Source organism: Cucurbita pepo, chromosome LG12 (genome assembly GCF_002806865.2).
Source record: "Cucurbita pepo subsp. pepo cultivar mu-cu-16 chromosome LG12, ASM280686v2, whole genome shotgun sequence".
Classification (NCBI taxonomy): domain Eukaryota; kingdom Viridiplantae; phylum Streptophyta; class Magnoliopsida; order Cucurbitales; family Cucurbitaceae; genus Cucurbita; species Cucurbita pepo.
The window spans coordinates 5,114,160-5,126,806 of record NC_036649.1 but is presented as its reverse complement, the minus strand read 5'-3'; the positions used below and the strand labels follow the sequence as shown (position 1 = coordinate 5,126,806).

The 12,647-nt window shown below is 35.5% G+C and overlaps 1 non-coding gene across 1 annotated transcript; it reads left to right on the top strand.

Annotated features, from left to right (window-relative positions):
- Positions 1 to 3,265: 3,265 nt before the first annotated feature.
- On the top strand, positions 3,266 to 3,347 carry TRNAS-CGA. The gene has a single exon. It is a non-coding gene; the product is annotated as a tRNA-Ser (tRNA).
- The last annotated feature ends 9,300 nt before the right edge of the window (positions 3,348 to 12,647 follow it).

Below are 12,647 nucleotides of genomic sequence, written 5' to 3'. Positions count from 1 at the left end.
TATTGTTGCAATAATGAATGACCGATATCTTGGGTTGAGGTACTATCTCATAAAATTTGATAGCACAATATGACATATACTGGTCTAAACATCATCTGTAAAAGGTTAACTGTCATACCGTTCCACAAGGTCATAAAGTCACTAAGTTAGGGAGAGTGACTCGGTTTGCTTGCCACCTACTCAGTTACATGCTTCATCCATTATCCTCTTTCAGGACACGTTTACAACGTAGAAGCCTTGTTCAGAAGACCCCCGGTCATTTCTACCAGATAAAGACACATGGTCTGCCTTGATGCGCTACTCTATCCAACCTAGGTCTAGCTCGATAGTAGGGCGCTAAAAGGTTTGACCTAGGTTGCTGATAGTGCTAATGGCGAACAAGAGGTGATAGAAGGTGGAGGCTCTAGTGACACCATTGCTAATAAGCCTCTTAAGCTTTCTTGGTCATCCTTGTATTTCGTTGAGGTTTACTAGGTTCTTAAAGGGTCTAGATAGTTTAAAATTTGAAACTCTCATTTCCAAGACGTTCTAGGCTAGCTCATTGAGCTTAATCTAGTTTCTAAGAGCACTAGTGATAAGCGTCAAAAAAATGCTGGATTTTGAAAAACTAGAGATCCTTCTAGTATCATTTCAAACTTTCACGAGTAAAGCTAACTTAACGGATAACAATTGCTTGATTTTACAAAGCTAAAGGTTCATTTAGAATCCTTCCAAAATTTCACAAATAAAACTAACTTAACCAAGTAAAGAATTTGACATATATGGTCATTCCTTCATCCAAAATCTTCCTTTTCAGATCTTAATTTCATTCCTCCAAAATCTTTCTTTTCCCGATCTTAATTTCATTCCTCCAAAATCTTCCTTTTACATAATAATAGGTGGGTATTTATAGTCTTTCCACAAAATAAACTTTCAATTCTTCAAATGAAGTTAGTGGCCATAATTTAATCTCATTCCATTTAAATATCCACCAAAGAAAAGTCAAATTGACAAAGAGCTTCCCACCCTTTTGCATATTACAAGAATTATAAAATTACAAATACTAAATAAAGTTTTCTAATAACTTATCAATCAAGTGCAATTTATAGCATTTTCATCAACTACTTCAACCGTGCAATTTATAACAACTTCATTCGCTACTTCAACCGTGCAAATATTTACTTTTGAAACTCCAAATGGTTCTTTCTCAATCGAATCAGCTTGTAATACATGAAATAATGGTTGAACTGAATCAATCCAATTTTATAGATGAAGAATGAATCCTTGTTGAATCTTCTTAGTCTTGGATCGTGTAATAGGTCTAGTAGGAACGGTTGGAACACAGTGATCCTCATCAATAACCACATGGACTTTAGGCAAGTAATCCTTGTAGGGATCACTAGGACGAGTTAGGATGCGAGCATATCTTGCCTTAGGTATTTAGAATGCTGAATCACCTCTTAAAAGGCAGGCCTGCACGTTGAGACTGACTACTAAGGCAAGCGGTGGACTCTTTCATTAGGGAAGGGAAGAAGGGGCATAAGCACAGCAGATACTGTACATACACTTGAGTGGCAAAGGAAAGTGAGATCGTACATTTCTTTCCAAGCCTGTTCAAACACACAATTCCCGTGGAAGATCAAGTTGGTGAGCCGTGTGATGGAAAACCTTCACCACCACATCATTGCATGCAAGGGGAGCTCACTCGATTCATAAATTGGTTTGACTCGTAAGCATGACTAAGACTATGTTTTGATACCAATCTTAATTCAAAATGAATGAGGACCAACCAGTGAGTTCTTTGAATATTTAGAGCCTCCAACTAGTGGACAAGCTTGGAATGGATACACTTCATCTCGATAAGTAACCACATGGACGTTAGGCAAATAATGCTTGTACAACTCTCTAGGACGAGTTAGGATGCAAGCAATTTTGGATGAAAATGATATAAAAAATTATGAATATGCCCTTAGGATGAGAAACTGAGTTGCATGTATTTTTACTTTCCACTCTATTCGAATGGAGGATGAAATATTTTGATCCGTGCTAGGATGCACATAGAGTAATTTTGAGGATGCACATAGAGTAATTTTGGACTCAGATTGAGTGCCTGCATATTTAATTTGTAAAATAATAATAATAATTAATTAATTTCCATAAGTATCGATATGTCCGAGTGGTTAAGGAGACAGACTTGAAATTTGTAAGGCTATGTTCGCGCATAGGTACAAAACTTGTTGTTGACGTCTGAAGAACACTTTCTAATGTACGAGTTCTCACTAGTGACTGCACTCATGTGACCTCCTTCCAGAGCTCGTTTTGGCATGTGCGGATGGGTTTTTGACCATTCGACTATTTTCACCTCTGTTTCGATACCAACCTTAATTCAAATTGAATGAGGATCAACGAGTGAGTTCTTTAAAAATTTAGAACCTCAAACTAGTGGAAAATCAAGTTTGGAATAGATACGCTTCATCTCGATAAGTAACCACATGGACTTTAGGAAAGTAATGCTTGTACGGATCACTAGGACAATCTTAAGTCTTTAGAATATGCATGACTAGGACACAGATCGAGCAATTTTGGATGAAAATGACATGTATAATAAAAAAAAACTATGAATATGCCCTTATGATGAGAAACTGAGTTGCATGCCTATTTTTTTTTTATGTTTCCACTCAATTAGAATAGAGGATGAAATATTTTGATCCATGTTAGGACGCAAGGACTCAAATTAAGTGCCTGCCTATTTAATTTATAAATTTTTTTTTTATCGATTTCCATTAGTGTCGATATGTCTGAGTCGTTAAGGAGACAGACTCGATATCTGCTGGGCAATGCCTGCAAGAATGCTTTCTAATGTACAGGTCAATTCAATATTTTCTTATGAAATATATTGATTTATTAGGACTCAGAAAAAGCAATTTTGATGACTGTACTCAAGTGACCTCCTTCCTTGAGAATTTAGAACCTCAAACTAGTGGAAAAGCAAGCTTGGAACAGATACGCTCCATCAAGGTAAGTAACCACACGGACTTTAGGCAAGTAATACTTGTAGGAATCACTAGGACTCAAATCGAGCAATTTTGGATGAAAATGATATGTATGATATAAAAATTATGAATATGCCCAAACTGAGTTGCATGCCTATTTTTTTATGCTTTCTATTAGAATAGAGGATGAAATATTTTGATCCATGGTAGGATGTACATTGAGCAATTTTGGACTCAAATTGAGTGCCTGTTATTTAATTTGTAAAAAAAAAAAAATATTGATTTTCATTATTGTCGATATGTCCGAGTGGTTAAAGAGACAGACTCGAAATCTGTTGGGCTATGCCCGCGCAAGTTCAAACCCTGCTGTCGAAGTTCCAAACTAGTGGAAAAGATACGCTTAAGTAACTACACGGACTTTAGGCAAGTAATGCTTGTAGGGATCACTATAACTCGAGTTATGATGTTCATTGAGTTGCATGCCTGTTTTTTTATGCTTTCTACTAGGACGCACATAGAGCAATTTTGGACTTAGATTGAGTGCCGGCCTATTTAATGTGTAAATATATATATATTGATTTTCATGAGTGATGATATGTTTGATTGGTTAAGGAGACAAACTCAAAATTTATTGGATTGTATCAACATAGGTTCAAACCTTGTTGTTGATGTCTTATTTTTTTATCTAGTCTTATTTTTTTATCTAGTCTTATATTTGATCGACCCAAATTATTGAAATGTTCCTCCACTTTTTATATGTGTTTTGGTTCTCGGATTAGTTAGTCCATGAACCGACTTCTCATAATAAATGGATTGGTCTTGGGTTCCTTACGTCATCCTACCCAATGAATTATTAGGATTCGTTTTGGACGAGTTAGGATGCAAGCATATCTTGCCCTTCGGTGTTTAGAATATGCATGACTAGAACCGACTTCTCATAATAAATGGATTGGTCTTCGGTTCCTTACGTCATCCTACCCAATAAATTATTAGGATTCGTTTTGGACGAGTTAGGATGCGAGCATATCTTTCCTTGGGTGTTTAGAATATGCATGACTAGGACACATATCGAAAATGATATGTATGCATGCCTATTTTAATGCTTTCCACTCTATTAAAATGGAGGGTGAAATATTGAGAATAGAGAATGAAATATTGTGATCCATGCTAGGACGCACATGGAGCAATTTTGGACACACATTGAGTTGCATGCGTATTTAATTTGTAAAAAAAATATAACAATTTTTATAATTGTCGATATGTCTGAGTGGTTAAGGAGACAGACTTGAAATCTGTTGAGCTATGTTTGCATAGGTTCACTGTCGATGGTTACCTTTCTTCTATGTTTTTTATCATTTCGACTATTTGATTTCCATTAGTGTTGGTATGTCTGAGTGGTTAAGTAGACCGACTCAAAATCTTTTGGGCCGCACAGATTCAAACCCTACCAAATTGCTTGAGGACGACTTTAGGCAAGTAATGCTTGTAGGGATCGGATCACTAGGACGAGTTAGGATGCGAACATATCTTGCCTTACGTGTTTAGAATATGCATTACTTCTCCGCACATTGAGCAATTTTGGACTCACATTGAGTTGCATGCGTATTTAATTTATAAAAAAAAATATTGATTTTTATAATTGTTGATATGTCCGAGTGGTTAAAGAGACAGATCGCATAGGTTCGAACCCTATTATTGACGTTAATAAACCCCTTTTATCAACGTTAATAAACAAACCAGTTAGGATGCGGAATATGCATGACTAGGACACACGAGCAATTTACTATCACAAATTCAATCTTTGCTTATGAAATATATATATTTATTAGTACTTATTTTACAAGTTTTTAAAGAGCTTGTTTTGGAGCGTGCATGTGAGTTTTTTACCATTTCGACCATTTTCACCTCTCCTCTGACCCTGGAAAAAAATAAATGAGGGTGAGTTTTTTACCATTTCGAATATTTTCACCCGTCCTCTAACCCTTGACCGTTGACCTTTGAAAAAATAAATATCTAGAACGTACAAAGATCATCAAATCCGTAGCTTGCTGATCAGAGAGGATATTTCTGACGGATTATCCAGAAAATTCAATCTCCACATCATGACGATTCTGGAGGTTTCAACGTCGGTGGAAGCTTCCCCTATAAAGTCTGAAGTTGGGGCAATAGTTTGGAACAAGAATAAGTAAGGTCGAGCTCCCAATCGTAGGCAATAAGTTAGCTTCAACAATTTAATTTGCTGAAGGACAAGTTAGGTGTGTTGACATATACTCCCCAATTTGAGGGAAGTATTACGATATAAAAATATGTGTGGAATATATTTTATGGTATATAATGAGTTATAGAATATATCTTATATATCCTTAATTAGTTGGATTTTTAGGAATCGGTTGATAATATATTTTATATTATTTTTAGAATTTAATTAGTAGTATATTTAAGTATATTTTATCTTATTGTGAGTATTTGATTAGTAGCATATTTTATCTTATTTTTTAGGAGTTAGTGGATAGCTTATATCCTATTTAAATGTTGTGAATATTAGTGAAGATGACAGTTTTTTTATCCCACTTATGTTTCTCATTCTTAACAACTTGTGGAAGGACACTTGTTGAGCAATTATCTTGACGGAGTTCCAAGAACCATATTATTTTCAGGAATCTTCGTTGGAATATTTTTGACGTTTATGGGTTTTTATACACGACTTTCAAACTCCAAATTCACTCGAAGTATCTCGATGATTCTTAAAATTGGGGCTATGGTTTGATCCTTTATCCAGCAAGCGCTCACTTTCAACGCACAATTTACAGAAAACATGGCCAAAATAAGAACTCCTAATTCGAGTCGATTCTTCCATAAGTTGAAGGTTGAAGAACAATGATTTTTCTGATCAAACATTATTGTTTATCATGAGGGGTCATACTCAACCAATTAAACCAATCTAAGACGATTTCTACAAGTATTCTTCATCTTATGAACGAATTTCTGAGAAAAATCAGAAAATCAAACCATTTCAAATGTTCTACTGAAAAGAAGAAAATTCAAAAGAACACAGAAGAGGAGAAAATCTGACCGTCTCAAATACTGTCCATCAAGAATAGCACATTGCGAGAATTGAAGATGAACTCCAAAATTGGACTATCTACCAAATTTTGATCCTCAATTTTACTCAAATATCTTGTATCAACTTTTTCAAGGAAAAATATCTCAATTCATAGTGATAGGGAATCTCTGAATTTTTTTTCAAAATCTCTTATACTCCAACATCGTGAAAAGTTTAACTATTTTCACGTCGATTTTGTTCTAGTCGATGTAAAACCATTGTTAAAACTTGGATTAAATATCCCAGTCCTTAACTCCCTGCCAGAGAAGAGACATGAAAAACTTCTCAAATTCTTTACTGGGAATGGTTCAATCAAATTTAGAGAATGGAACCGTCTATTTGAATTGTTATCCAAATTATATTTTGTCACCCAAAGACCCACACATATTATTAGCCCTTATGCTCGACTTACAGTCAAAAAACTTGAACATCAAGGCTGAAACTCACTGTTCAGTTGTCATATTTAGGGTTTATTATAAGCTCATAAATACAAATATTTCTATAAGAGCATTAAGATCCTCGCCAAGGGGATCAACTATGCTCATACAGGTAAATATTAGAAAGTCTGGAGTGACTGTTCTAAAAACTCTCTCTTAGGATCAAATAACCATAAATACTCTCTCTAAAATAGAAGATGCAAATCTTCGGTAAAGAAAAGAATTTCAAAACCCAATCCAAATCATCAAACATGACAACGGAAGCGTTGAAATAAAATTCAGCGAATAACCTTCGTCAGATTCGAAAGTAAAAGAATTCCTGAATTCTAGACCAAACACTTAAAAAGTTTCAAAATCAATATAGGACCACTTAAAGGTAAAAGAGGTCAGTTATGATCAAAGAAGGCATCAATCCACTACGAAGATGGCTCAAGATCTCCAACCCATACTGATATGGATACTCAATCCGTCTAAGAAAGTCAGCTAAATGTCATTATAGCTGATTTCCAGATAGACAAGGAATTTCTAAAAGCAAATTTTATGTCAGCTACCAACTCCTAAAAAAGAAATGCGTTCTTTCAAACCTACAAAGAAGCTGAGCGAAATGAATTAAGGGCTAAGTAGTATTCTCATATGGAAGCCATAGAAGAAAATATACCATTCTTCGAATGGTTTGAAGAAAATATTCTGCAGATATGCACCTTGACTCAGAGGAGCTGGAAGACTACCAGAAGAGGCGAGGTATATTCAAAACATCCTCCGTTGGAAGAGGTTGAATTTGACAACTACTATGGAGAAAAAGGTTAAAGCCAGTTCTTTTAAAAATATTCGGGAAGGACTAGAAAAATGTAATCCGACGAGGTATATTCAAAACATCCTCCGTTGGAAGAGGTTGAATTTGACAATTACTATGGAGAAAAGGTCAAAGCCAGTCCTTTTAAAAATATTCCAGAAGGACTAGAAAAGGGTAATCCGACTCTAAAGGATATAAAAAATATACAGCATCAAAACAATTATTCTAATAAGATTATATCCATGATTGCTACTCAACTTGAGAGTATCGAGGGAAAAATCTCGAAGATATCTGGTACTCAGCAAGAACAAGCAAGCAGCTCTGTACCAAGGATCGATGAGTTAATCCCATTACTCAGATCGAGGAGGATTTCAAAAGAAGAGGCTGTAATGGCCAAGATAGAAGAAAAATTGGATAGAATTCTAAATCGTGGAATAACACCTCAAGATTCATCTGTCAATGTCGTTAACAATTACGACGAAATCCAAGAATCCGAACATGAGNAGAGGCGAGGTATATTCAAAACATCCTCCGTTGGAAGAGGTTGAATTTGACAACTACTATGGAGAAAAAGGTTAAAGCCAGTTCTTTTAAAAATATTCGGGAAGGACTAGAAAAATGTAATCCGACGAGGTATATTCAAAACATCCTCCGTTGGAAGAGGTTGAATTTGACAATTACTATGGAGAAAAGGTCAAAGCCAGTCCTTTTAAAAATATTCCAGAAGGACTAGAAAAGGGTAATCCGACTCTAAAGGATATAAAAAATATACAGCATCAAAACAATTATTCTAATAAGATTATATCCATGATTGCTACTCAACTTGAGAGTATCGAGGGAAAAATCTCGAAGATATCTGGTACTCAGCAAGAACAAGCAAGCAGCTCTGTACCAAGGATCGATGAGTTAATCCCATTACTCAGATCGAGGAGGATTTCAAAAGAAGAGGCTGTAATGGCCAAGATAGAAGAAAAATTGGATAGAATTCTAAATCGTGGAATAACACCTCAAGATTCATCTGTCAATGTCGTTAACAATTACGACGAAATCCAAGAATCCGAACATGAGATTGTAAATGAGATAGAAGAACCTCTCTACAATCGAATTGAAAGGATCTCTAGAAGAAGTCAAAATAATACCAGTAATCAGAAAAACGGGTATCCTCAACCATCTTTCTCGGATATTCAATTCGAAGAAAAGATGCTACAAACTCAAGCTCATTACAATGGTCTAACAATCTATGAATGGAATATTGATGGTTGTCCGACTATCTGATAATAAATGTTGTCAATGAGATGATGATGGCCGCAAGCGCGTATAAACTACAGGGCCATAAATCTGACCATCAAATTGCTCAAGTCCTAGTAACTGGATTTACGGGAAACTCAAAGATTGGTCGGACAAATATCGTGACGAATCAACTCGTCAATAGATATTAAACCACTATGTTATTAGGCCAACTACTCAAATCATTAAAGAAGAAGGTTCATCAACCAGGACCGAGGTACAACATGAAAGAGTAGATGATGCTGTCAACACCCTCGTCTATACCCTCATAGAATTCTTCGTAGGCGACCTGCTAAAATACCAGGAGAGATCCGCCGAAATACTCATGAACCTAAAGTGCCCAACCTTAGGCGATTTTAGGTAGTACAAAGACATGTATTTCAGCAAAGTTCTCGTTAGAACGGACAATTCGTTGGAATTCTGGAAAGAGAATTTTGTCAATGGACTACCAAAACACTTCTCAAGAAGAATCAAAGACAGTCTTAAGACAAAGTATAATGGAACAATTCTATGAAAAACTTTGTCATACGGAGCCATAGCATCTTTCATCATAGAAGAAGACTCAGACTTTGCAATGAGTCAGAGATTCAAAACAAGCTCAATTCTTATATCAAACAGAAAAGAGCTTGAAAAATTTTGCGATCAATATGGATGCAAGGGGATAGAAGCTCCTTCGACCTCCAGAAGAAAGAAGGTCAAAACGTATCCAAAATCATATAGATCATACAGGCCTAGAGAAAAGTATCGGAGTAAACCCGTGCAATCTCAAAAGCCAACATATTCAAAGAAAAGGTATATCCCTACAAGATCCCAAAGAAGCAAGAGAAATCAAGGAAGGTCACTATGCCAATAAGTGTCCGATCAGAGGAAAGATCAATGAGTTGGATATTGATCAAGAGCTTAAGAAACAGCTATTACATTAGTTCTAATAGACTCAGAACAATCCAACGAGGGAGAAATCCTCGAACTTCAGGAAGAATTCGATTCATATTCCAGTACAGAATACGAATCAGAACAGGAAGGAAAAAGAACATGCGAATATCCAGCAAAAAATTGCTCCCTGTTCTGATTCGAGCAAACATGCGAATATCTTTCAAAGACTTAGAGATGCAATGATGGTCTCTAAACCATAAGGGAAGAAAAAAATCCTTACAGACTCCAATCAGTTCTCCAAAGGTTCGAAAAACCTAGAGAACTAACTACCCAAAACTTTCAAAGAGAGATTAATAATCTCAGGCAAGAAGTACCAACGTTAAGATCTGACACTATTGGGTTTTATGTCATAAAACTCATAGTTTGTAAATAAAAACATATTCTATTTTCAATAAAGTTTATTCAGTAAATATTGTTATTGAATGAAGTAAATTTTACGATCATTAATCTAAATCCAATAAACTAAGAATACTCTGGCTATAGTATGATTACTTAAACTATATGTAGAGACATAAGACTGGATCCAAGTTCAAGTATACAGTCAAAATGATCTATAGTACAGGGATAAGGCTGAGTACCTTATCCTAGGGACACTATGGTGAGGCCCACTTTTGTATATGATATAAACAATGTGATCACTAAATTGTACATGTGGAAACATGTGAGTGGGGGCGTCCTATGCAATGAGTATTGCATAAGATCAGACCATGAAGAAAATCACTCTCACTTCATAATACCGTTTACTGTTGAAACTGATTTTTTCACTCGATGACCTAGGTAACTCGACCTTAATTCTGAGCTAACTATGAACTCCTCTTTATTTAGAATTATCCTTAGATTTACATGGGTGAGAGTGGCCCCAGTTCACCGACTCAATAAGCCTCCCATTTCAAGGGTAAGACTGGGTGAATAGCTAGGGACATAGGGTGCAAGATAGAATTCACTCCTACCCGCTTTTAGGGATACTAGAGAGGTTGTTCCCTTAAGTACTAACTCCAGGTCTTGAACAAGGGGCCCCACCCTCTCATTGGCCCGAGAGGGATTCGGTTTGGTGGTTGGACCACAAATCAATTGTTCATTAGAGGATCAGTGGGACTTAAGGAACAAGAAGTAACTTTAGGGGTAAAACGATAAATTGACCCGGCTCTAGTTACGAACAACCTGTGAAGGATCGACTTACTAATCATGGTTATATCAAATGGACAGAAATATATTTATAGTGAGGGGAGTGCAACTACTAGGCTATAGTGGAGTGTCCTAGTAGTTAACGAATGTTGGTTAACAAGGTTAATGAGTTTAGCCGGTTAATCTTGGATCGTTGGAGCCCATGATCTATAGGTCCATTAGGTCTCTCTGCTAGCTCATATCGGACTAAACCATAGAACAATGTGACGAGTGAGTTCGAAGTGTTCGAATTCAAATTAGGAAATATGCGCTACATATATACGATATATTTAACCGCATTTTTGTTTTATTTACGAATTAAACAAAAAGAGAGAATCGAACATATTTAAATAAGATTTAAATATTTTAATCAAATATGTGTCGGAATTGATTGGGATTGACATTTAAATTAATATTAAATATTAATTAAATAGTTTAATTAATCATTTAATATTACTTTAATTTGAAATTAATTATTCAAATTAATGGTTGAATTGAGGTGACGAAAGTCAAAATGTTGACTTCACTTAATGTAAAAATCCATGTTTGAGTAAGTGAAATAAACTCCACCAATTTGAGTGGAATTTTGAGAGTCAAAATTTGGTTAACTCAAACTTGCACTACATAATCTCAAACATTTGAGTAGAATTTTGAGTGTCAAAATTAAGTGATCTCAAATTTGCATGAACATGCAAATATGACTCTATAAATAGAGTGATCAAGGTACATGTAACTTCTCCCCGGGAAAAACCAGGAGAAAGACTCTCACAAACTCTCTCTTCATATATACTAAATCCCTCCTAAGTTTAGTCACTCATCGGATTCCACAATCCCGTTCTAAGGTCGGAGAATAGTGAAGAAGACACTAGTGGTGGTTCGAAACCGGTTTCTGAGGAAAAGAGAATTTGAACTACAAAAGGTTAGTACTTAAAGACCTTGAGTTTTAATACTTATGCACATGCTAGTTATTTACTATAATTGATACTCTAAAAATGCCTAAGATCCAAATTGATCCCGCATAAGTTATACTAACACCATCANCCAATAAGTGTCCGATCAGAGGAAAGATCAATGAGTTGGATATTGATCAAGAGCTTAAGAAACAGCTATTACATTAGTTCTAATAGACTCAGAACAATCCAACGAGGGAGAAATCCTCGAACTTCAGGAAGAATTCGATTCATATTCCAGTACAGAATACGAATCAGAACAGGAAGGAAAAAGAACATGCGAATATCCAGCAAAAAATTGCTCCCTGTTCTGATTCGAGCAAACATGCGAATATCTTTCAAAGACTTAGAGATGCAATGATGGTCTCTAAACCATAAGGGAAGAAAAAAATCCTTACAGACTCCAATCAGTTCTCCAAAGGTTCGAAAAACCTAGAGAACTAACTACCCAAAACTTTCAAAGAGAGATTAATAATCTCAGGCAAGAAGTACCAACGTTAAGATCTGACACTATTGGGTTTTATGTCATAAAACTCATAGTTTGTAAATAAAAACATATTCTATTTTCAATAAAGTTTATTCAGTAAATATTGTTATTGAATGAAGTAAATTTTACGATCATTAATCTAAATCCAATAAACTAAGAATACTCTGGCTATAGTATGATTACTTAAACTATATGTAGAGACATAAGACTGGATCCAAGTTCAAGTATACAGTCAAAATGATCTATAGTACAGGGATAAGGCTGAGTACCTTATCCTAGGGACACTATGGTGAGGCCCACTTTTGTATATGATATAAACAATGTGATCACTAAATTGTACATGTGGAAACATGTGAGTGGGGGCGTCCTATGCAATGAGTATTGCATAAGATCAGACCATGAAGAAAATCACTCTCACTTCATAATACCGTTTACTGTTGAAACTGATTTTTTCACTCGATGACCTAGGTAACTCGACCTTAATTCTGAGCTAACTATGAACTCCTCTTTATTTAGAATTA